Below are 27,706 nucleotides of genomic sequence, written 5' to 3'. Positions count from 1 at the left end.
GATTGATTGAGCAACTTTAGTTAATGGGTGATTTAGTCAAGCTAATCAAGAAGAATTATTGGGTGCAGAATTCTAAATGGCTGAATTGTAAATGACTTAAAGATAAAGGAAAGCAATAAAGTGCAGAATTATAAAGAGCATGAAAGTAAATTGCTGAAACATAAATGACTGAATTGTAAACGGGAAATGGGTTGATAGCAAAAATTAAAGAAAGCTATAAAGAATAGGAAAAATAAGAATATGGGAAATTCATTAGGATTAGGAGATGTTGCTCTCTTTGGATCAAATATAGATCATCTCATCTTCAATCATGCAACTCATTGACCTCATGGCAATCATGATTGATTGAACCCCAATTCCTTGGTGATTCAATCTGTCAAATCTTGATAATCAGCCAATTCTTTGGTCTAATTGCTCATAAAGAGAGATAAGCTTGGTCCCTGATTATACCACACATCCCCATAGATCCAAATAGTGGGTGGATTTCATGTCACCATATCCAATCCCAAAATTCAGATCTACTCAAGTGTGAGAAGGGATTTCAAGCATGGTTCCACGTTTCCTTTTCCAAGGTTCCCAAGAAACCCAATTTGCATTCAACCTCTTTTCCAAGATGATTGAATACTAGACTTGAGAAACAAAATTCCTTCTAGCAAATCAAAGAGAGATGAAAAGAAGAAGAAATTCCCTATCATTAATCCATCATGTACAACAGAGCTCCCTCTCCCAATGAGAGGGAGTTTAGATACTCATAGCTTAGAGAAAAGTACAAGAAATGGAAGAAGATGAAGTGAAGTATAAACGTAAAACTAAACTACTTCCTCCACTAGCCAACCAAATCAACAAACCAACCAACCAATCCAATTTTTAGTACTCTCAAGGGGTATTTATACTACTCCTATAAAAATTACAAAAAGGAAAAGAAAATTACAATTGAAATTTAAAGGAAAAACTAATTAAATTGAGACATGTGCCTGGCCTGTGACCGGCGTGTGATCGGCGTGCCACGCCCAGCTCTTTAGCTTGGCTTGGCATGCCACGCCTGGCTTCCAAGTGGCACGCCTCCTTTGCTCAGCTAGCCTAGCGTGCCACCCCTTCGAACTCAAGTGGCACGCCCAAGTAATATTCCTTTCTGGTCAAATGAACTAGCGTGGCACTCCCGGAACTGGCGTGCCATGCCTTCAGCAAAGCCCTCCTTCTTCTCTTCTAGTTAATATAATTGGCGTACCACGCCCAGCAGTGGCATGCCACGCCCTTGTTTAACTCTTCATCTTTCTTCTCTAGAAAGTAGCACTGGCGTACCACACCCAGGACTGGTGTGCCACGCCCTCAATAAGGCATGATTATTCCTCTCTAGTTTAGTAAGCTGGCGTGCCACGCCTAGGATTCAAGTGGCACGCCCATGGTGCGAGCAAGATTGGCGTGCCATGCCCCAAGCATCAAGTGGCACGCCCATTGTCAATGTGTCTTGGCGTGCCACGCCTAAAGTTCCAAGTGGGACGCCCATTGATCTTCTTTACTGGAGGCTTGTGCTGGTGTGTCACGCCTTCGATCTAGCGTGCCACACCCTTGTTGGGGCTGCATTCTTCCTCTCTGGTCAAATGAACTGGCGTGCCACGCTAGGACTCAAGTGGCACGCCCAAAGTGGTGTTGAGGGCTCATGAGCTTGGCGTGCCACGCCTGTAGTATGAAGTGGCACACCCATTGAGTCTTTGACTTGGCATGCCACACCTCAAGTCTCAAGTGGCACGCCCAAGTGATGCTTTCTCCATTCTCCTTTGTTCAGTTATGCTAGCGTGCCACGCCTTCGACTTGGCGTGCCATGCCCATTGTAAAAGATGAGGTTGGCGTGCCATGCCCAGCTTGGTGTGCCACGCCCCATGTAAGTCTTCAAGGATCCTTCTCTGAAATTTGTAGTTGGTGTGGCACGCCTGGCTTTGGTGTGCCACGCCCATTGTAACCCTTCATGAAGACTCTTCTGGAATTGATAACTGGCGTGCCACGCCCTACTCTGGCATGCCACGCCAATTTAAATTATTGGCGTTTGCACCAAGTGGCACACCCAATACACACGCCCAGCTTATTTTTCTTGTTTTCTTCCTCTTTTGTTGCTATTTTCACCTGAAATTCAAACAAGATCCCTTTCAAAGCAATGTACCATAAAATTCATCATTTAGTTCAAGTAATTGCATTAATTGAATGAGAATTTACTAATTCTATGGTCCTTTTAGTTAAGAGATAGAGGTAGATGATGCAAGTCATCAATAACGTGGTAAGAGTTAGGGTGTTACACTGGCGAGCTTTGACAGAATGTCAGCTCAGTGATTATGTTCCCTGGAAATATGATGAATTTCAAATTTTAAAAAGTGAGATATGATTGTTTTGACAACATTTAAGTATTTTGTTAAGAGAGGATCTTTTACTTGAAAAGATTGATTTACTTGTTGTATTACTAGTAAAGAGTCACAATGTGCCTTTATTGCAGAAATATTTAATTTGATGGCCAACCTTAAGCCAATAATGAGTGCTTCATATTCGGTTTGATTGTTACTGGCCTTAAATGAAAAGCGTAGAGAATGTTCCAAAACAATTCCATTGGTGTCTTTAAGAGGAATTTCGGCTCCTCACCCTTGGGAGTTAGAAGCACCGTCAACATATAGTGTCCATTCTGCGGGCCTATCATTGGAGGTGGGAGCAGTAAACTCACCAAGGTATTGTAATTTGATTCATCCTCGTGATGGATATCTGATATCAAACTCGGATAATTCGATAGATCACTTTATTAATCGCCTAGCTAGTTCTGGTTTGGTGAGCACTTGTCGTAGCAGTTGCTCAGTTCGTACATTGATGGTATGATTCTGGAAATAAGGTCGGAGGCGCCTATCTGAGAATACTAAGGCGAGGGTGAGCATTTCTATCTTTGGATAGTGAAGCTCGGCATTTTGCAGCGATTTGCTAATGAAGTACACATGCTGTTGCATATTGTCCCTTTCTGTAACAAGAACATAACTAATTGCCTAGTCAGTAATGGATAGATAAATATAAAGCTCTTCTCCAAGTTCATGTGTTTGTAAAATGGGAGGTTTTGAAAGAATATTTTTTAAATTTGAAGAAGTAGTTTCACATTCATCATGCCATTTGAAGTTGTTTTTCTTTTTGAGTGATTGAAAAAAGTGTAAAGATTTGGAAGCTAAAAAAGGTAAGAATATTGATAAAGCAACGAGTTTTCCTGTTAATCATTGGACCTTCTTAACTATTTGAGGACTTTGTGTTTCTAGAACAACTTGGCATTTTTCAGGGTTTGCCTCTATACCTCGGTTTGTTAGCATAAAGCCGAGAAATTTACCTCCTTGGACACCAAAGACACATTTCTCAAGGTTTAGTCTCATGTTGAACTTTCTGATTTGTGCGAAAATCTCCACAAGGTTGTGTACGTGAGATTTTCCGACTTTGGGTTTTGCGACCATGTCATCAATATAGACTTTGATGTTCCAGAATTTGCTTAGCAAATATTTTGTACATAAGTCGTTGGTAAGTAGCCCCTTCATTCTTAAGGCCAAAAGGCATAACTTTATAGCAAAAATTACTGTATTCAGTTATGAAAGTCTTTGTATCTTTGTCTGATGGATGCATGAGGATCTGGTTATAACCAGAATATGCGTCTATAAAACTTAAAGTGCCAAAGCCAGATGAATTATCAACTAAAGCATTAATGAATGGTAAAGGGTATGCATCATTAGGACATGCTTTGTTTAGATCAGTGAAGTCGACGTACATGCACCATTTATTGTTATGTTTCTTTACCATAAAAACATTAGCTAACCATGTTATGAATATGAGTTCTCGAATGAAGTTTGCATCACTGAGCTTTTTGGTCTCTTCCAAGGACGCTTGTTTCTTCTCGATTCCGAGATTGCATTTTTTCTGTGCTATAGGTCGAATTGACAGGTTTATCGCCAGCTTATGAGATATTACAGAGAGATCAATGCCTGGTATATCTACGGGTATGCAAGTGAATAGACTGCATTTCTTTGGAGAAATCGTACGAGCTTCTCCTTTTCGTTACCATGCATGGTTGAACCTAGAAAAGTGAACTTGTTTGGATCATTGGTTAAAGGAACTTTTTGTAATTCCTTGTTTTGGGTAAGTCGGTCTTGAAACTCGGCACATGGATCTAATTCGGCTAATGAGGGAAGCTCGAGCGAGTTGTGGACGGCATTTATTTGTGCACCTATAGCTCGGTTAGATATAGGCATTTTGAGACTGATGTTATAACAATGCCAATCTTCACGGTGGTCACTGTGAATTGTTGCAACAATGTTGTCCTGCACATGAAACTTAATACAGAGATTAATTGTAGAGACAATTGCACCAAACTTATTCAAAAAAGGATGGCCAAGTATTAAGTTATAAGAATTGAAACAATTAACTACAAGGTATTGAACATCTAGAGTTTTGGTTAGAGGACTCTCACCAAGTGTGGTTTGTAACCACACTGATCCCAAAACAGGTACTCGTTCACCTGAAAATCCCACCAGGTCTCAAGAGGATGGCTGCAGTATGTTATCACTCAACTTCATTTTGTAAAATGTGGAGTAAAATAGAACATTGGCACTGCTTTCTGGGTCCAACAAGACTTTTCGAACTATTAGGTCTCCTAGTTGAATAGAGATGACAACTGGGTCGTCCAAATTAGGTTCGGTTGAAATCAAATCGAATGGTTGGAACGTCATTTCAGGGAAGGTAGGAAAAGTTTGATGATTGTTGATGGTGCTCTTTACAGTGAGCATAGCCCGGTAAGTGCATTTGCGAGCAAAGCTTGATGTTCCACACCAGCGAATCCCCTAGATATGCAATTAATCACACGTCAAGGTTGATTGTGTTGAGTTGTATGTGCTTTGTCCTTATCTCGAGAAGATTAACCTACAAAGGATAAGTCAAATTGATGTGTATTGCACTTTTGGATGTAGCCACCAATGTATTTGTCTAGATGTCCTTACTGGGCTAAGCGCTTGAGCAAGTCTTTGGCTACAACACACTCATCAGTAGTGTGCCTGTATTTCTGATGAAAAGCACAGTACTTTGTCTTGTCCATGATAAACCACATTTGGAGGGTTTATCTTGTGTTGAATTTAGAGGATTTTATCGCCTTCTCACACATTTATCCAATGAAATAGCATGGTTTTATAACTTCTCCTTTAATTGTGCTTAAGAGTGAAAACATGCTTTTAGGACTTAAAATAGTTAAATTTAATTCACCTTGATTCCATTAGATGCCTTGATATGTTTGTTAAGTGATTTCAGATTTAGGAGGCAAAGATTTGATCAAGGGAATGAAGGAAAAGCATGTAAAAATGGAGAACTCATGAAGAAATGAAGGAATCTCCAAAGCTGTCAAGCCGACCTCTTCGCATTTAATCGACCATAACTTGAGCTACAGAGGTCCAAATGATGCGGTTCTAGTTGTGTTGGAAAGCTAACATCCAGAGCTTTGAAATGATATAAGATTGGTTATAGTTACATCGCGTTTAGGGGTACGCATGTGCACTGTACGCATACGCGCCGATGGTTGCACATGATTCACTTAATGCAACTCGTGGCCAGCGATTTTAGAAGCCTTTTGGGCCCAATCCAACTCATTTCTGATGTTATTTAAACCAAAGATTGAAGAGGGATGAGGTATCTAGTTAGTTAGTGAGTTTTATTTTAGTTTTATCATGCTTTAGTTAGTTTCTAGAGAGAGAAACTCTCTCTTCTCTCTAGAATTAGGAGTAGGTTAGATCTAGATTAGGATTTCTTTGATCTAGGTTAATTTCATGCTTTGATTTACTTTTCCTTTATCAATTCTTCTTCTTCTACTTCTCCTCTCTTTAGTTTAGCATTTAATTCTTGTATTTCTCTACTTTTATGTTGATGCACTTTTGTTCTTCCCTTTTCCTTTAATGCAATTTATGATTCATGTTCCTTTATTATTCATTTGATTTGTTGTTGTTTAATTCCTTGCAATTGAGTAGTGTAGATTTACTTTCCTTGCAATTTTACTATGCTTCCCTTTTATGCCTTCCAAGTGTTTGATAAAATGCTTGGTTGGATTTTAGAGTAGAATTTTAGTGCTCTTGGCTTGAAAAGGTAATTAGTGACGCTTGAGTTATCTAATCCTTTTGTTGATTGATAATTCGAAGTTGCTAATTGATTTGGATACCACTAAAGCTAGGCTTTCCCTTGGGGGTTGGCTAGGACTTGTGGAATCAAGTTAATTCATCCACTTAACTTTCCTCCATGATTAGAGGTTAACTAAGTGGTAGCAATGGACAATTCTCATCACAATTGAGGAGGATAATGAGGATAGGACTTCTAATTCTCATAACCTTGCCAAGAGCTTTTCTTAGTTGTTAGTTTTTCTCCTTTGCAATTTACATTCCTTGTTCCTTAACTCAAAAACCCCAAACATACTTCATAACCAATAACAAGACACTTCATCACAATTCCTAGGGAGAACGACCTGAGATTCAATACTTCGGTTTATAAATTTAGGGGTTTGTTACTTGTGACAAACAATCTTTTGTATGAAAGGATTATTGTTTGGTTTAGAAACTATACTTTACAACGAGACTTCATTAGTGAATTTCTAAACCGTCAAAAGTCCTTTCATCAGTGCACATTCTTCATATCTTGGTAGGTTCCAACCTTTCGAGGAGGTTTGATTAGCTTCAAATTTAGTATTTCCTTAATGATTTTGTCCCTTTTGGTGTTGAACTGGGTATAAGAATCATAATGCGGTGTCAACCAGAAAGGTTTCTTATTGTCCCGAGCTTTATCGTCATCCTTATTAGTTTGATTCTTCTCGGATTTACGAGATTGGCACAACTCTTCAATCTCCATTTGACCTTTGGCTTTGGTGCACAAAATTGTGATCTCAATGGTGCCAACAACTTGGTACACACAATTGTAATCTCAACTTTTTTTCACAACTCCACACAACTAACCAGCAAGTGTACTGGGTCATCCAAGTAATACCTTACGTGAGTAAGGGTCAATCCCACAGAGATTGTAGGCTTGAAGCAAGCTATGGTCATCCTTGTAAATCTCAGTCAGGCAGATTCAAATGGTTATGGGGTTTTAATAATTAAAATATAAATAAAATATAAAATAAGATAGAGATACTTATGTAATTCATTGGTGGGAATTTCAGATAAGCATCTGGAGATGCTTTGTTGCTTCTGGACTTCTGCTTTCCTACTACATCCTTCCAACCATGTGTTACCTCCTTCCATGGCAAGCTGTATGATCCTCTCGGATGAAAACAAATCCATATGCGCTGTCACCGCACGGCTAATCATCTGTCAGTTGTTGGCTTGAAGCAAGCTATGGTCATCCTTGTAAATATCAGTTAAGCAGATTCAAATGGTTATGGGGTTTTAATAATTAAAATATAAAAAAAATATAAAATAAGATAGAGATACTTATGTAATTCATTGGTGGGAATTTCAGATAAGCGTCTGGAGATGCTTTGTTGCTTCTGGACTTCTGCTTTCCTACTACCTCCTTCCAACCATGTGTTACCTCCTTCCATGGCAAGCTGTATGATCCTCTCGGATGAAAACAAATCCATATGCGCTGTCACCGCAGGGCTAATCATCTATCGGTTCCCGCTAGCGTCGGAATAGGACCATTGTCCTTTTGCACACTGTCACTTGTGCCCCACTGGTGCACGAAATTACAATCACACTTTTGCAATTTCGCACAACTAACCAGCAAGTGCACTAGGTTGTCCAAGTAATACCTTACGTGAGTAAGGGTCGATCCCACGGAGATTGTCGGCTTGAAGCAAGCAATGGTTATCTTGTAATTCTTAGTTTTAATTGTAAAATGTAAAAGAACATGAAATAAATACTTGTTATGCAGTAATGGAGAACAGGTTGAGGTTTTGGAGATGCTCTGTCTTCTGAATCTCTGCTTTCCTACTATCTTCTTCTTCACACACGTAAGGCTCCTTCCATGGCAAGCTGTATGTTGGTGGATCACCGTTGTCAATGGCTACCATCCGTCCTCTCACTAAAAATGGTCCAAATGTGCTGTCACCGCACGGCTAATCAACTGTCGGTTCTCACTCATGTTGGAATAGGATCCATTGATCCTTTTGCGTCTATCACTATGCCAGCACTCGTGAGTTTGAAGCTCATCACAGTCATCACTTCCCAGATACTACTCGAAATACCACAGACAAGGTTTAGACTTTCTGGATCTCATGAATGGCCGGCAATAATTCTAGCCTACACCACAAAGGTTCTAATATTAGATTAGAAACCCAAGAGATATGCACTCAAGCTATTGCAGATAGAACGGAGGTGGTTGTCAGGCACGCGTTCATAGGTGAGAATAATGATGAGTGTCACGGATCATCACATTCATCAGGTTGAAGTGCGAGTGAATATCTTAGAATAGAAACAAGCGTGATAGAATGGAAAATAGTAGTAATTGCATTAATTCATCGAGACACAGCAGAGCTCCTCACCCCCAACCATGGAGTTTAGAGACTCATGCCGTAGAGAATACAATATGAAATGTGTAAAGTGTCATGAGGTACAAAATGAATCTCTGAAAGTGGTTTTTATAATGAACTAGTGACCTATGGTTACAGAAAATGAGTAAGCTAGAATAGTTAGTGTAGAAATCCACTTCCGGGGCCCACTTGGTGTGTGTTTGGGCTGAGCATTGAAGCTTTCACATGTAGAGACTTTTCTTGGAGTTAAACGCCAGCTTTTGTGCTAGTTTGGGCTTTTAACTCCAGCTTTTATGCCAGTTCTAGCGTTTAACACCAAAATAGGGTAAAAAGTGGGCGTTTAAACACCAGTTTACGTTATCAAAACTTGAGCAAAGTATGGACTATTATATATTAATGGAAAGCCCAGGATGTCTACTTTCCAACGCAATTGAGAGTGCACCAATTGGGCTTTTGTAGCTCCAGAAAATCTATTTCGAGTGCAGAGAGGTCAGAATCCAACAGCATCTGCAATCATTTTTTAGCCTCTGAATAAGATTTTTGCTTAGGTCCCTCAATTTCAGCCAGAAAATACTTGAAATTACAGAAAAACACACAAACTCATAGTAAAGTCCAGAAATGTGATTTTTTAAATAAAAACTAAAAAATATAATAAAAAGTAACTAAAATATACTAAAAACATACAAAAAACAATGCCAAAAAGCGTATAAATTATCTGCTCATCACAATACCAAACTTAAATTGTTGCTTGTTCCCAAGCAACTGAAAACAAAATGGGATAAAAAGAAGAGAATATACTATAAATCCCAGAATATCAATGAAGCTTAGTTCAAATTAGATGAGCGGGGCTAGTAGCTTTTTTTGCTTCTTAATAGTTTTGGCATCTCACTTTTTCCTTTGAAGTTCAGAATGATTGGCATCTATAAGAACTCAGAATTCAGATAGTGTCATTGATTCTCCTAGTATAGTATGTTGATTCTTGAACATAGTTACTTTATGAGTCTTGGCCGTGGCCCTAAGCACTTTGTTTTCCAGTATTGCCACCGGATACATAAATGCCACAGACACATAACTGGGTGAACCTTTTCAGATTGTGACTTAGCTTTGCTAAAGTCCCCAATTAGAGGTGTCCAGGGTTCTTAAGCACACTCTTTTTGCTTTGGATCACGACTTTAACCACTCAGTCTCAAGCTTTTCACTTAGACCTTCATGCCACAAGCACATGGTTAGGGATAGCTTGATTTAGCCGCTTAGGCCAGGATTTTACTCCTCTGAGCCCTCCTATCCACTGATGCTCAAAGCCTTGGATCCTTTTTTATTTTACCCTTGCCTTTTGGTTTAAAGGGCTATTGGCTTTTTCTGCTTGTTTTTTCTTTTTATTTCTCTCTCTTTCTTTTTTTTTCTTTTTCTTTTTTTTTGCAAGCTTTTTACTGCTTTTTCTTGCTTCAAGAATCAATTTTATGATTTTTCAGATTATCAATAACATTTCTCCTTTTCCATCATTCTTTCAAGAACCAACAATTTTAACATTCATAAACAAAAAATTCAAAAATATGCACTATTCAAGCATTCATTCAGAAGACAAGAGATATTGCCACCACATCAAGATAATTAAACTAATTTCAAGATAAAATCTGAAATTCATGTACTTCTTGTTCTTTTGTAATTAGGCACATTTTTCATTTAAGAGGGGTGAAGGATTTATGGGACATTCATAACTTTAAAGCATAGACTCTAATTTTTATGTATTATTTAATAGAAATAATATGAAATAGACATAGAAGCAGACAAATAATACTAAAAGAAAGGAAATTAAAGACATAAAGACAAATGACTCTAATACTAATACTCATGTACTCTTAAAATAGATAAAAGGTTATCATAGAGTTAGGACTCAACAACCTTTGATTTGGGGAGTGGATGCTCCTTCAATTTGTGGGGTGCCTGGTCCCTCAAGGGAGAGCTTCTGGCGCTTCAGCTCCTGTAGCTCGCGCCCCTGTTTTTCCTGTTCCTTAAGCAGCTTGCAGAGTATGCTATTTTGATTTTGCTATTCTTTCTTAAGTTGCTCCATAGCTTCTTGCAGCTTGGTGACAGATGCTTCTAAGCGGCTCCAATAGTCAATTTGAGGGATTTCTGGGAGGAACTCTTGCGCCCTCCTTTTAATGGAGTTATCTTGCACTTGTTGTCCTTCCATTGACTTCTTGGTGATTGGGTGTTCGATTGGGATGAATTTATCTACTCCCATCTTCACTCCAGCATCTTTACACAGCAGAGAGATTAAGCTTGGGTAAGCCAATTTGGCTTCAATGGAGTTCTTATTTGCAATTGTGTAAATTTCCTAAGAAATCAGATAATGAATCTCCACTTCGTGTCCCAGCATAATATAATGAATCATCACTACTCTTTTGACAGTGACCTCAGAGTGGTTGCTAGTGGGCAGTATAGAACGCCCAATGAAGTCCAACCAGCCCCTTGCGACTGGTTTGAGGTCTCCTCTCTTAAGTTGGTTTGGGACAACTTTTGAGTTGGTTATTCATTTAGTTCCAGGGAGGCATATATCCTCTAGAACCTGGTCCAATCCTTTATCTACTCTTACCATTCTCCTATTAAAGGATTCTGGATTATCTTGTAGTTGAGGCAGTTTGAAGACCTCTCTTATTTTGTCCAAATGGAAGTAAATAATCCTCCCTCTGACCATAGTTCGGAAGGTATGAAAGGCGGTTCCAGTTATTCTCTGCTTATCTATCAGCCACAGATTTGAGTAGAATTTCTGAACCATGTTTCTTCCCATCTTTGTCTCAGGATTAGCTAGAATTTCCCATCCTCTGTTTCGAATTTTCTCTTGGATATCTGGATATTCATCTTCTTTCAGATCGAATTTGACTTTCGGGATCACTGACCTCAGACCCATTATTTTGTGGTAATGGTCTGCATGTTCTTTGGTTAAGAACCTCTCTTGATTCCAAAGACTCTTTGGAGTATTCTCTTTCTTGCCTCTTGAATTGGTTTGTTTTCCCTTAGGAGCCATGATCTTAATGAGTTTTAGCTCGGTGATCATGGAAAAACACACCAAGCTTAGAGGTTTGCTTACCCTCAAGCAAAAGAAAGGAAAGGAGAGATATAAGAGGAGAGTTAAATTCAAATGGTGGAGAGATGGGGATGGTCGAATGTGTATTTATAGGTGGAGGGGAGGTATTTCGAAAAGTTGAAAAAGATATGAACTAAAGATATGATTAAAAAAATAAAATCATGATATGAAAAAGATGAGATTTTTAAAATGGAAAAGATATAAAGTAGTTAAATCTGAAAATTTGTTGATGCATCTAAGAATTAAAAGATGATATGATGAGTTGGAAAAGATTTGGAAAGAAATTGAGGAGATAATTGAGTTTTTGAAGAAGATTTGGAAAGGATTTGAAAGAAAATTGAAAAGGAATTTAGAAAATGATTGAATTTTTGAAAATTGAAGGTGAATGATGAAAATTTGTAACATGTTGATGCAGAAAATTATGAATCAAAACATGAATGTTTGAAAAATTTTGAAGTGGAAAACAAAATCTTCTCCCCCTGCCTTTCTAGCGTTTAACACCCAGAATGGTATTCATTCTGGCGTTTAACGCCCATATATTGGCCATTGTGGGCATTTAACGCCCAGCCAGGTACCCTGGCTGGCGTTAAACGCCAGAAATCTTTTGTCACTGGGCATTTTTCTGAACGCCCAGGATGCTGCAGTTCTGGCGTTAACGCCCAGAATGGTAAATGGTATCTTTACTGGCATTAAGCGCCCAAAATACCCCTTAGTGGCGTTTTCTTACCCGTGAGCTCCTTTTCTCTGCTTTTTGCACTGAATCCTTCTGTAACTCTGTGAATTCCTGCAATTTTGATGATTAATCTTGAATACAATTTATATCAAACTACTATAAGCATTAATTAAAAAGTAAATAACTTGCTAATGGCTGGGTTGCCTCCCAACAAGCGCTTCTTTTTTGTCTTTAGCTAGACCTTGACTGAGCTTTATTCTAGTCTCAGTTTTGAGAATTCTTGCTCAAAATTACTTTCAAGATAATATTTGATTCTCTTTCCATTAACAATGAACTTTTTGTCAGAGTCAATATCCTGAAGCTCAACATATCCATATGGTGACACACTTGTAATCACATATGGTCCCCTCCACCGGGATTTTAATTTCCTGGAGAATAATCTGAGCCTAGAGTTAAACAGCAGAACCTTCTGTCCTGGTTCAAAGACTCTAGATGACAATTTCTTATCATGCCACCCCTTTGCTTTTTCCTTATAAATTTTTGCATTTTCAAAAGCGCATTGAGTCTGAATTCCTCTAGCTCATTCAGCTGGACCAATCTTTTCTCTCCAGCTAACTTAGCATTCAGGTTTAGGAATGTGGTTGCCCAGTAGGCCTTATGTTCCAGTTCCACGGGCAGATGACAGGCCTTGCCATACACAAGCTGGTATGGAGAGGTTCCTATATGAGTCTTGAATGCTGTTCTGTATGCCCACAGAGTATCATCCAAGCTTTTTGCCCAATCCCTTCTACGGACAATTACAGTCCGTTCCAGGATTCCTTTTAGTTCTCTATTAGAGACTTCAGCCTGCCCATTTGTCTATGGATGATATGGAATTGCTACTTTGTGGCTAATTCTATATCGGACCATAGCAGAGTAAAGCTGTTTATTACAGAAATGAGTGCCCCATCACTGATTAGTACTCTAGGGACACCAAACCTGCTGAAGATATGTTTCTGGAGGAACTTCAGCACTGTCTTAGTATCATTAGTGGGTGTTGCAATGGCTTCTACCCATTTAGATACGTAGTCTACTGCCACTAGAATGTAAGTGTTTGAGTATGATGGTGGGAAAAGACCCATGAAGTCAATACCCCATACATCAAACAATTCAATCTCTAAGATTCCTTGTTGAGGCATGGCATAACCATGAGGCAAGTTACCAGCTCTTTGGCAACTGTCACAGTTACGCACAAACTCTCGGGAGTCTCTATAGAGAGTAGGCCAATAGAAGCCACATTGGAGGATCTTAGTGGCTGTTCACTCACCTCCGAAATGTCCTCCATATTGTGATCTATGGCAATGCCATAGGATCTTCTGTGCATTTGTGGATCGTTCCGTCTGCACATCTCTTAAAGAGATATGGCTCATCCCACAAGTAGTACTTTGCATCAGAAATTAGTTTTTTTGTTTGCTGCCTGCTGTACTCCTTGGGTATGAATCTCACAGCTTTATAATTTGCAATGTCTGCAAACCATGGTGCTTCCTGAATGGCAAAAAGTTGCTCATCTGGAAAGGTCTCAGTGATCTCAGTAGAAGAAAGGGACGCCCCTGCTACTGGTTCTATCCGGGACAGGTGATCAGCTACCTGGTTCTCTGTCCCTTTTCTGTCTCTTATTTCTATATCAAACTCTTACAGAAGTAACACCCATCTTATGAGCCCAGGTTTTGAATCTTGCTTTGTGAGTAGATATTTAAGAGCAGTATGGTCAGTATACACAATCACTTTTGATCCTACTAAGTAGGATCTAAACTTATCAATGGCATAGACCACTCCAAGCAGCTCTTTCTCTGTGGTTGTGTAATTCTTCTGTGCGTCATTTAGAACGCGGCTTGCATAGTAAATGACGTGCAGAAGCTTGTTATGCCTCTGTCCTAATACTGCACCAATAGCATGGTCATTGGCATCACACATTAATTCAAATGGTAATGTCTAGTCTGTTGTAGAAATTACTGGTGCTGTGACCAGCTTAGCTTTCAGAGTTTTAAACGCCTGCAGACACTCTGTGTCAAACACAAATTGTGTGTCAGCAGCTAGCAGATTGCTCAGAGGTTTTTCAATTTTTGAAAAATCTTTTATAAACCTCCTATAGAATCCTGCATGCCCTAGAAAGCTTCTGATTGCCTTAACATTGGCAGATGGTGGTAATTTTTCAATTACCTCCACTTTAGCTTGATCCACCTCTATTCCATTGCTTGAAGTTTTATGCCCAAGGACAATTCCTTCAGTCACCATGAAGTGACATTTTTCCCAGTTTAAAACTAGGTTGGTCTCTTGGCATCTTTTCAGAACAAGTGCTAAATGGTCAAGGCAGGAGCTGAATGAGTCTCCAAATACTCAAAAGTCATCCATGAAGACTTCCAGAAATTTCTCTACCATATCAGAGAAGATAGAGAGCATGCACCTCTGAAAGGTTGCAGGTGCATTGCACAGACCAAAAGGCATTCTTCTGTAGGCAAATACTCCAGAAGGGCATGTGAATGCTATTTTTTTCTTGGTCCTAAGGATCTACTGTAATTTGGTTGTAGCCTGAATAGCCATCCAAAAAGCAGTAATATTCATGACCTGCTAGTCTCTCTAGCATCTGGTCTATAAATGGTAAAGGAAAGTGATCCTTCCTGGTGGCTGTATTGAGCCTTCTGTAATCAATACACATACGCCACCCTGTAACTGTTCTTGTAGGAACCAGTTCATTCTTTTCATTATGAACCACTGTGATGCCTCCCTTTTTGGGGACAACTTGGACAGGGCTCACCCAGGGGCTATCAAAAATAGGATAAATGATCCCAGCCTCCAGTAGCTTGGTGACCTCTTTCTGCACCACCTCCTTCATGGCTGGGTTTAGCCGCCTCTGTGGTTGAACCACTGGCTTAGCATCATCCTCCAATAGGATCTTGTGCATGCATTTTGCTGGGCTAATGCCCTTAAGATCACTTATGGACCACCCAAGAGCTGTCTTGTGTGTCCTTAGCACTTGAATTAGTCCTTTCTCTTCCTGTGGATTTAAAGCAGAGCTTATGATCACCGAAAAAGTGTCACATTCTCCCAGAAATGCATATTTCAGAGATGGTGGTAGTGGTTTGAGCTCGGGTTTAGGAGGTTTATCCTCTTCCTGAGGAATTCTTAGAGGTTCTTTTAATTCCTCTGGCTCCTCCAGATTAGTCTGAACATCTTTAAAGATGTCCTCTAGCTCTGATTCGAGACTCTCGGTCATATTGATCTCTTCTACCAAAGAGTCAATAATGTCAGCGCTCATGTAGTCATTTGATGTGTCTGGATGCTACATAGCTTTGATAGCATTTAACTTGAACTCATCCTCATTGACTCTCAGGGTCACTTCCCCTTTTTGTACATTAATAAGAGTTCGTCCAGTTGCTAGGAAAGGTCTTCCTAGAATGAGAGTTGCATTCTTATTCTCCTCCATTTCCAGCACTACAAAGTCAGTGAGAAAGGCAAATGACCCAACCTTGACAATCATGTCCTCAATTATGCCTGATGGATATTTAATGGAGCCATCAGCAAGTTGGAGGCATATTCGGGTTGGTTTGACTTCTTCAGTCAAGCCAAGCTTTTTGATAGTGGATGCAGGTATTAGGTTGATACTTGTCCCAAGATCGCATAGAGCTGTCTTGGCACAAGCACCCTCTAATGTGCATAGTATCATAAAGCTTCCGGGATCTTTAAGCTTCTCTGGTAAGCTTTTCAGAATGATTGCACTACATTCTTCAATGAGGAAAACTTTTTCAGTTTCTCTCCAATCCTTCTTATGACTTAAGATCTCTTTCATGAACTTAGCATAAGAGGGTATTTACTCAAATGTCTCTGTAAACGGGATCTTTATTTCAAGAGTCCTGAGGTAGTCTGCAAAGCGGGCAAATTGTTTATCCTGTTCCGCTTGGCGGAGTTTCTGAGGATAAGGCATCTTGGCTTTGTATTCCTCAACCTTAGTTGCTGCAGGTTTATTTCCTATAGAGGCAGGTTGAGAAGCCTTCTTAGGAGGGTTACAATCAGCACTTGTAGGTGTCTGATCCCTCACTGGCGTTTGAACACCAGGAGTAGAGGTTGGATGGGCATTTAACGCTAATTTTCCACCCTTTTCTGGTGTTTGAACGCCAGAACTGGGCAAGGAATGGGCGTTTAACGCCAACTTTTCTCCCTTTTCTGGCGTTTGAACGCCAGAAATGGGCATCCACTGGGCGTTTGACGCCAATTTTTCACCCTTTTCTGGCGTTTGAACGCCAGAATTATTCCTCTCGGGGCTCTTGCTGTCCTCAGAGGGATTTTGGACAATGGTTTGGTCATCTTCTCTCAGTTGTTTCTTTCTTGGCTTTCTGCTACTTTGGGCTGAATTATTCAATGTCTTCCCGCTCCTTAGTTGAACAGCTTAGCATTCTTCTGTTATCTGTTTAGACAGCTGCTGTCTTGTCTGATTCAATTGTGCTTCCATATTCTGGTTAGCATTTTTAGTGTCTTAGAGCATCTCTTTAAATTCTGCTAATTGTTTTGTCATAAGGAGCAATTGCTGATTGAGTTCAACAATCTGTTCTTGAGGATTAAGATCAGTAGTTACTGCCCTAGCCTCTTCTTTTATAGAGGACTCACTGCTTGAGTACAGATGTTAATTTCTAGCAACTGTATCTATGAGTTCTTGAGCCTCTTCAATCGTCTTTCTCATGTATATAGATCCACCAGCTGAGTAGTCTAGAGACATTTGAGCTTTTTCTGTAAGCCCATAGTAGAAGATGTCTAACTGTACCCACTCTGAAAACATTTCAGAGGGGCATTTCCTTAGCATCCCTCTGTACCTCTTCCAGGCATTATAAAGGGATTCATGATTCTCTTGTTTAAAGCCTTGGATGTCCAGTCTCAGCTGTGTCATCCTTTTTGGAGGGTAAAATTGATTCAGAAATTTGTCTGATAACTATTTCCATGTTTTTATGCTTGCTGTGGGTTGGTTATTTAACCACCTCTTAGCTTGATATTTTACAGCAAATGAGAACAGTAATAATCTGTAGACATCCTGATCCACTTCTTTATCACGTACTATGTCAGCAATTTGTAAGAACTGTGCCAGAAACTCAGTAGGTTCTTCCTGTGGAAGACCGAAATACTGGCAATTTTACTACACCATGATAATGAGCTGAGGATTTAGCTCAAAACTGCTTGCTTTGATGGGAGGTTGATGAGAGGAACTTTTGCGTGGTCTAGAAATTTGCGGATAAATCCTCGTTGCAAGTATAGTTTCTAAACCTTCAAAAGTCCTTTCATACAAACGTTTTGGTTGTCACAAGTAACAAACCCCTTTAAAATTGATAACCGAGTATTTAAACCTCTGGTCGTCTTCTCAAGAAACTGCAGGGAAGTATGTTCTTATTATTGGTTATGGAGATTGTAAATTCGGGGTTTTAAGAATGAGGAACAAATATGACAAATGATTTAAATAGCAATTAAAAATAAAAAAATACTGTAAAATAAACTTTTGGCAAGGTATGAGAAATTGGAAGTCCAAATTAGTTACCCTTCTCAACAATAAAGAAGATTGAATCTTAATTCCACTTAGTTAACCTATGCTAAAGCAAAGGAAAGTCAAGGGATTAATTAGTTTGATCTTCGAATCCTATTTATTTCCTAAGAAAAGATTGGGATTATTGAAGTTCAATTCAATTGGCAAGATAACAATTATCAATTATGCTGTTGAATTGGATAACTCCTGAGTTACTAATTTCTTAACCAAAACTAAACGGGAAAAAGTAAATCTACTGGAATAAAAATGCCTTCAGATGGGAAGCAATAATCATGTAAATAAAAGGAAGCAATAATAACTGAAATACCTCAAAATATATTAAATAGAAAATTAATCTAAACATAGAGAGTCATAAACAAAATTGAGAAAAGAAATAAAAGAACATTGAACCTGGGATTGAGAGTCACTCCTAAAACTAAGAGAAGTCCTAAATCCTAATCCTAAGAGAGAGGAGAGAACCTCTCTCTCTAAAAACTACATCTACTCCTAAGATTGTGAATATGAAAGCCTCCTTATGAATGGATACATTCCCCCACTTTATAGCCTCTAATCTGTGTTTTCTGGGCCGCAAACTGGGTTAGAAACAGCCCAGAATTCGCTGGTTGCGAATTCAAACACGCTGATTTTCGTCACTGCGATGCGTCCGCATGGAGCACGCGGTCGCGTCGCCTAGCGTCAGGGAAACTATGGCATATTATATATAAAATCGAAGCCCCAGACGTTAGCTTTCCAACACAACTGGAACCGCGTCGTTTGGACCTCTGTAGCTAAAGTTATAGCCATTTGAGTGCGAAGAGGTCAGGCTGGACAGCTTAGCAATTTCTCCAGCTTCTTGTATTCCTTCCACTTTTGCATGCTTCCTTTCCATCCTCTGAGCCATTCCTACCCTGTAATCTCTGAAAACACTTAACACACATATCAAGGCATCTAATGGTAATAAGAGAGGATTAATAATAAGCAAATACAAGATCAAAGAAACATGTTTTCAATTAAAGCACATAATTAGGAAGGCAAATGTAAAACCATGCAAATAGTATGAATAAGTGGGTAAAGAGTAGATAAAAACCACTCAATTGAGCACAAGATAAACCATAAAATAGTGGTTTATCAACCTCCCCACACTTAAACATTAGCATGTCCTCATGCTAAGCTCAAGAGAAGCTAAAAAGATGAAGAGGAATGGTAGAATGTATGAAATGCAACCTATCTATATGAATGCAACTACATGCAAAATGTTTCTACCTACTTGGTTAAAAATAAATAAATTCTCCAAGACAAATATAAATTAGATTCCACTAATTCAAATCATACAAAATAAGGTACAAGTAAACTTGTAAGAAGATAGCTCATGAAAGCAGGGAACATAGAATTTTAGCACTGAACCCTTACTGGTAGTGTATATCACTCTAACTCTCAAGTGTCTAGGGTCAATCACTCTACTCTTCTCTAATCATGCTTTCTAAACTCTGTTCTTCATCTAACCAATCAACATTATTTAATGTACCAATGCAAACATCATGAGGTCTTTTCAAGGTTGTAATGGGGCTAAGGTAAAGGTAAGGATATATGTATGGCCAAGTGAGCTATAATTTGAATATTTGATTAACCAAGCTCTTACCTAACACACATATACTTTATATAACTCTAGAATCATGCCTAGCTACCCATAATTCCCACCTTTGTATAATTCCCATACTCATGTACCAAATTTTCTTTAATTTTTATCACATGTGCATTGATCTTTTATTAAACTTAATATTGGGATAATTTTGTCCCCTTATTTATTTATATTATATATATATATATATATATATATATATATATATATATATATATATATTCTTTTTTTTTCTCTCTTTTTTTTTTGGATCATAAAAGTAAACATAACTTATCAATGCACATGGATTCTCTATTATTTTTCTATTTTGGTTTTTCATGAGTAGGTTTCCAAATTCCCAATATTCAAATAAATTAGAAACATGATACATTCCCTTATTAACCCATGTTCCTACAGTTTCCCCACACTTAATTGTTACACAATCCCTATCTTAAGCTAACCAAAGATTCAATTGGGATATTTAATTATTTTTCTGCTTAAGGCTAGTGATGTGGTAAAATACAGAACAAATGGGGATTAAAAAGGCTTAAAGTGGCTGACAAGGGTGATTTAAAGGGTAGGCTTATTTGGGATAAGTGAGCTAAAATCAAATAATGGCCTCAATCATATGCAAGCATATAAATACACTAAATAATGGACATATAGATTGGAACAAAATATAGATTACAATCATAGAGAAGGAAACACATAGGAAAAAATTTATGGTTAAATAATGTAACCATGTAAATAAGCTCAAAATCTCACAGGTTGTGTGTTCTTTGGCTCAAAAACCATGTTCCAAATACAACTTCAAACAAGTTTTAACATAAAAATTTTTCAATTTAAATTAGTAAAATTTTTCAAAGATAGGGTCTTATAAAAAAATTTATTACTTTAACCAAGTAGTAACTAAATGCATAAAATCAAACAAATATGCAAATGCAATAACTAATTTAACAAAGAAAATTTAAACATTGGTGTTGAAACAGAAAGGTACTAACCCATGGAGATCGGTATCGACCTCCCCACACTTAAAGATTGCACCGTCCTCGGTGCATGCTAAGATGTGCAAGTGGACGGGTGGCTTCAACTGATGCTTTTCTCTATAGATTGTGCAGATTGACTTGCCTGTCTCCCCATGTAAACGTCTTCCGGTTCTCTTCCGGGTGGCCATCCTGAAAGAAAAAAGGGAAGAAGAGTAACCCAGAAATAAAGATAGGAAAATAAATACAGTATGATTGGGTTAATGCCAAATAATAAGGGTCTTAATTACATGGTAGCTACAACATGCAAGTGAGAAAACAATAGAAGCCATGGCATGCCGGTGGTACAAAATGTACAACAATGGGGAAGAGAGTGGGGAAGGAGAGATAATATAAATTCATGTCAATGCAAAAGTAATACAGATATGAAAGATTGGCATTGATTTAAATAATATTACTCAATCAGAATTAAACAAGTCATTAAGCACCAAGAAAATACCAGAAAAGATGTAACAGTTGAATAAGAACATTTGAACACCAATGGTAAAATAATAAATTTAGAAAAATAAAAATATACAATGAATGAAAGTATACAAATAAATAAAATAAAATAAAAGATAAGAAGAATGAGAAGGGAAAGAAATAAAGTAAGAAAGAAAGAAGAAAGAAGAAAAGATAGAAGAAATTAGGATTAGAGAAGAAAAGATAAGAAAATTGGCACTAATCTGGATAGGTTGTGTGACGCTGGCGACGCGGTCGCGTGGTGCACAATAAGGTCAGGTGACGCGGACGCGTGGGGCACGCGATCACGTGACTTGATTTGTGCTAGTGGCACGAGTGCAGCCTCGCGGTCGCACAACTCTCTGTTCGAAACTTGGTATTGCCAAAATCCAGGGTGACGCGGTCGCGTGGTCGACGCGATCGCGCGGGTGGCCTTATTTCCAATATGACGCGGACGCGTGGGTGACGCGTTCGCGTGGCAGGGCTTGTGCTGCTAGCACGGGTCTAGCCCAATTCCAGCTCAACTTTCGGCCATACACCCTTGTTACGTCGATTTACAGGGCCACGCGGTCGCGTGGGTGACGTGGATGCGTGGGGAAGCTATTTTGAAAATGACGCGACCGCATCAGCGACGCGATCGCGTGGATCAATTTGTGCCATTAGCGTGCCTCCAGCCACGCTTTCGTGTGACTCTCTGTTCAACCTCATTTTCTTCCAAACGCACATACGACGCGGACGCGTCGCGTGCGAAAATCCCTTTTTTTATGCATGAAAAATGCAGAATGCAGTGTTAATATGAATGTGATGCAAAACTCCAGGTTCAATATAATAAAATAAAATAAAACTCGAAAACAAATAAAACTAACTAAAAATGAAAAAGGAACGATCATACCATGGTGGGTTGTCTCCCACCTAGCACTTTTAGCTAAAGTCCTTAAGTTGGACATTTGATGAGCTTCCTGTTATGGTGGCTTGTGTTTGAACTCATCCAGGAATCTCCACCAATGTTTGTAATTCCAATAGCCTCTGGGATCCCAAACTAGGCGCAGAAAGCCTTCAAGTAAGTTAAAGCAAGTGACAAGGCCCCAAGAGTGCTAATTTCTAGATTGAATTCTGGGGTCCCAGACCTTGCCTTTGCACCCATCTTCTTGTTGATCATCATTTTTCTACTTGGGTGGTGAACAGTCGGAATTCTCACTGAGACATCCAAACAGCTTCCTAGACCCATTCAGTTGAGCTTTACACCAACCCTTGCGTTTAAACTTAAAGCTTCCAACCATAATGAATCTTGCAGGACAATTCTTACCACTGACCATCTTCCTCTTACTCTTAATACCACAAAGAGCTCTAAGTTGACCATCCGTCTCCATTAGCCCATATTCAAGTGGGATTAGAAAGCTAAGGGATATGAATTTTACCCACTTGAATGTTGTGAAGGATGATGGCAACTTAGGGGGAGGTGTTTTTAATGAAATTGCAAGCTCCACTCCCTTGTGCTCTTCTCTGATAATTACCACCTCTTTGCAAGCTTCTTCAATTTCAACCTCTTCCTCTTGGTAGCTTTCTTCCAATTCAATCACCTCTTCATTGCTTTCCAAGGGCATGGGAGGTTGTGCTTCTTCTTCTTGAATCTCCATCTCTTGATCAACCTCTTCCAAGTCTTCAACTGTGATATGCCTTGGAGGTTGTACACCCTCCTCAGCATCAATTTCAATCGCCTTGGAAGGAGGTTTTATAACCTGACTTTCCCATGGAGGTTCAGCATCTCCTATGTCTTCAACCACTTCTTCCTCTGCAACTATTATGGCTTCCTCCACTTGTTCCAATACAAAGCCATGTTCCTCATTGTCCACCGAAGTTTCTAGTGTTTCCTTCATGCTTTGCTCTTCTTTTGATTCTCCACATGTAGCCATGGGAGTTCTTTGAGTGCTCAGATATTGGGAAGCTATTATATTTATTAACTCGCCGAAGGCGGCCGCGAAATTTTGCACACTCTTATTCATCCTTTCTTGCCTTTGAAGAATAACACGAAGTCTGTCATCCATTGAAGGTTGGGGTGGATGTGAGGATTCATTGGTTGGGAGAGAGGGTTCATAATAGGAAGGTGGTTCATCTTGATAATGATATGGAGATGGTGAATATTGAGGTGGTGGTTCATGAGAGTAGTTGTGTTGGAAAGGTGGTGGTTTTGTGTATGGTTCATTTGGCTCATAAGGTGGTTGGTATGGTGGATGTGGGTTAGGGTCATATGGAGGTGAATGGTGGAAAGGGGCTTGTGATTATGGTGGTCCAAAGTCATGTTGAGGAAAGGGTTCATAGGCATATGGTGGTGGTTGTTGATAGTCCATTGGAGGTGGTTGTTGCCATGAGGGTTGATCAAATCCTTGTGGCACCTCCCATCTTTGATTGTTCCAACCTTGATGCCTGTTCTCATTGTAATTTCTTCTTCCTACAACATAATTGTAACCAGACTCATAGCCAAAGGGGTGAGAGTTCATAGTGGCAAATAAAAATTAAAAACAAAAATAAAAACAAATTTAAATTAAAAGGTTATTTAAATTTTGAATTTGAAAATTAAATTTTGAAATTTTGAATTTTAAATTTTTGAATTTTAAATTTTTGAAATTTGAAATTTGATTTTTGAAATAAGATAAAAAAAAATTTTTAAATAAAAACCAATAACCTCTTAACTTAAGAAAAAGCAAAAATAAAAACAAAAATAAAAACAAATAAACAAGAAAAAATAAAATATTTACAATAACCAATAATAAGGAACACGTTTGCAATTCCCCGGCAACGGCGCCATTTTGATGAGAGGAACTTTTGCGTGGTCTAGAAATTTACGGATAAATCCTCATTTCAAGTATAGTTTCTAAACCTTCAAAAGTCCTTTCATACAAATGTTTTGGTTGTCACAAGTAACAAACCCCTTTAAAATTGATAACCGAGTATTTAAACCTCGGGTCGTCTTCTCAAGGAACTGCAGGGAAGTATGTTCTTATTATTGGTTATGGAGATTGTAAATTCGGGGTTTTAAGAATGAGGAACAAATATGACAAATGATTTAAATAGAAATTAAAAATAAATAAATACTGTAAAGCAAACTTTTGGCAAGGTATGAGAAATTGGAAGTCCAAATTAGTTACCCTTCTCAACAATAAAGAAGATTGAATCTTAATTCCACTTAGTTAACCTTTGCTAAAGCTATGGAAAGTCAAGGGATTAATTAATTTGATCTTCGAATCCTATTTATTTCCTAAGGAAAGATTGGGATTATTGAAGTTCAATTCAACTGGCAAGATGACAATTATCAATTATGCTGTTGAATTGGATAACTCCTGAGTTACTGATTTCTTAACCAAAACCAAAAGGGAAAAAGTAAATCTACTGGAATAAAAATGCCTTCAGATGGGAAGCAATAATCATGTAAATAAAAGGAAGCAATAATAACTGAAATACCTCAAAATATATTAAATAGAAAATTAATCTAAACATAGAGAGTCATAAACAAAATTGAGAAAAGAAATAAAAGAACATTGAACCTGGGATTGAGAGTCACTCCTAAAACTAAGAGAAGTCCTAAATCCTAATCCTAAGAGAGAGGAGAGAACCTCTCTCTCTAAAAACTACATCTACTCCTAAGATTGTGAATATGAAAGCCTCCTTATGAATGGATGCATTCCCCCACTTTATAGCCTCTAATCTGTGTTTTCTGGGCCGCAAACTGGGTCGAAAACAGCCCAGAATTCGCTGGTTGCGAATTCAAACACGCTGATTTTCGTCACTGCGACGCGTCCGCATGGAGCACGTGGTCGCGTCACCTAGCGTCAGGGCAACTATAGCATATTATATATCAAATCGAAGCCCCGGACGTTAGCTTTCCAACGCAACTGGAACCGCGTCATTTGGACCTCTGTAGCTAAAGTTATAGCCGTTTGAGTGCGAAGAAGTCAGGCTGGACAGCTTAGCAATTTCTCCAGCTTCTTGTATTCCTTCCACTTTTGCATGCTTCCTTTCCATCCTCTGAGCCATTCCTACCCTGTAATCTCTGAAAACACTTAACACACATATCAAGGCATCTAATGGTAATAAGAGAGGATTAATAATAAGCAAATACAAGATCAAAGAAACATGTTTTCACTTAAAGCACATAATTAGGAAGGCAAATGTAAAACCATGCAAATAGTATGAATAAGTGGGTAAAGAGTAGATAAAAACCACTCAATTAAGCACAAGATAAACCATAAAATAGTGTTTTATCAGAGGTATACAGATGCTACTCCCATATGCAGCTGTAATGGGGTTAGCATATGACCCCAGAGTCCTTCTGGACTGTTCATTTCCACTTATGTCCATGATGGAGAAAAGGGAATTGATATGAATTGTAAATAAATTATATTTTTATTTTTATTTTATTTAATTAAGAGCAACCGAATAAAATAAAATAAATGGAAAATAAGATAAAAGTTTCGAAAACTAAATTAATTGATTAATTAAGAAAATAAAAAAACTTGGATATGATTTTTAAAAAAGATTTGAATTTTGAAATTCCAAACTAAGATAAGATAGAATAAGAAGTTTTAAAATAAAAATATGAATTTTTAAAGGTATAATTCGAAAATCAATTAAAATAAGAGAAAATATATTTTTGAATTTAATGAGGAAAGAGAAAAACAATAAAATGACACCAAACTTAGGATTTTTAGATCAAAACAAGGGAAACAAACAAGAAAACTTTGAATGTCAGGATAAACACCAAGAACACTTTTTGAAAATTTTTAAGGAAATAAGGACACCAAACTTAAAATTTTTTATACTTTGGACACTAATAATTCGAAAATGCATAAGAAAAATAAGGAAAGACGCAAAACAAGAAAAACTAAAGATCAAACAAGGAAATTAAACAAGAACAACTTGAAGATCAATGAAGAACTAAGAACATGTAATTCGAAAAATTGAAAGAAAAGTAAAAACATGCAATTGACACCAAACTTAAAATATAAAACTAAACTCAAATAAAAGACTCAAATGTAGTGACTCTAAACTAACAAAAATAAATTATTCCTAATCTAAGCAACAAAATAAACCGTCAGTTGTCCAAACTCGAACAATCCCCGGCAACGGCGCCAAAAACTTGGTGCAGGAAATTACAATCACACTTTTGCTATTCTGCACAACTAACCAGCAAGTGCACTGGGTCGTCCAAGTAATACCTTACGTGAGTAAGGGTCGATCCCACGGAGATTGTCGGCTTGAAGCAAGCTATAGTTATCTTGTAATTCTTAGTCAGGATATCAATAATGATTCTTAGTTTTAATTGTAAAAAGTAAAAGAACATGAAATAAATACTTGTTATGCAGTAATGGAGAACAGATTGAGGTTTTGGAGATGCTCTGTCTTCTGAATCTCTGCTTTCCTACTCTCTTCTTCTTCACACACACAAGGCTCCTTCCATGGCAAGCTGTATGTTGGTGGATCACCGTTGTCAATGGCTACCGTCCATCCTCTCAGTAAAAATGGTCTAAATGTGCTGTCACCGCACGGCTAATCATTTGTCGGTTCTCACTCATGTTGGAATAGGATCCATTGATCCTTTTGCGTCTGTCACTACGCCCAGCACTCGTGAGTTTGAAGCTCATCATAGTCATCCCTTCCCAGATCTTACTCGGAATACCACAGACAAGGTTTAGACTTTCCGGATCTCAGGAATGGCCGCCAATAATTCTAGCCTATACCACGAAGGTTCTAATCTTAGATTAGAAACCCAAGAGACATGCACTCAAGCTATTGCAGATAGAATGGAGGTGGTTGTCAGGCACGCATTCATAGGTGAGAATAATGATGAATGTCACGGATCATCACATTCATCAGGTTGAAGTGCGAGTGAATATCTTAGAATAGAAACAAGCATGATAGAATGGAAAATAGTAGTAATTGCATTAATTCATCGAGACACAGCAGAGCTCCTCACCCCCAACCATGGAGTTTAGAGACTCATGTCGTAGAGAATACAATATGAAATGTGTAAAGTGTGATGAGGTACAAAATGAATCTCTGAAAGTGGTTTTCATAATGAACTAGTGACCTAGGGTTACAGAAAATGAGTAAGCTAGAATAGTTAGTGTAGAAATCCACTTCCGGGGCCCACTTGGTATGTGCTTGGGCTGAGCATTGAAGCTTTCACATGTAGAGACTTTTCTTTGAGTTAAACGCCAGCTTTTGTGCCAATTTGGGCATTTAACTCCAGCTTTTATGCCAGTTCTGGCATTTAACGTCAGAATAGGGTAGAAAGTGGGCGTTTAAACGCCAGTTTATGTTACCAAAACTCGGGCGAAGTATGGACTATTATATATTGTTGGAAAGCCCAGGATGTCTACTTTCCAACGCAATTGGGAGCGCCCAGAATCCAACAGCATCTGTAGTCCTTTTTCAGTCTCTGAATCAGATTTTTGCTCAGGTCCCTCAATTTCAGCCAGAAAATACCTGAAATTACAGAAAAACACACAAACTCATTGTAAAATCCAGAAATGTGATTTTTTAAATAAAAACTAAAAAATATAATAAAAAGTAACTAAAATATACTAAAAACATACTAAAAACAATGCCAAAAAGTGTATAAATTATCCGCTCATCACCCACATTCGTAGGTTTGAAGCTCATCACAGTCATCCCTTCCCAGATCCTACTCGGAATACCACAGACAAAGTGTAGACTTTCCGGATCCTGGATCCTACTCGGAATACCACAGACAAGGTTTAGACTTTCCGAATCCTAGGAATGGCTGCCAATAATTCTAGC

This window comes from Arachis hypogaea, chromosome 20 (assembly GCF_003086295.3).
Source record: "Arachis hypogaea cultivar Tifrunner chromosome 20, arahy.Tifrunner.gnm2.J5K5, whole genome shotgun sequence".
NCBI lineage: Eukaryota > Viridiplantae > Streptophyta > Magnoliopsida > Fabales > Fabaceae > Arachis > Arachis hypogaea.
The sequence above is the reverse complement of the archived record's forward strand: the minus strand, read 5'-3'. Positions refer to the sequence as shown.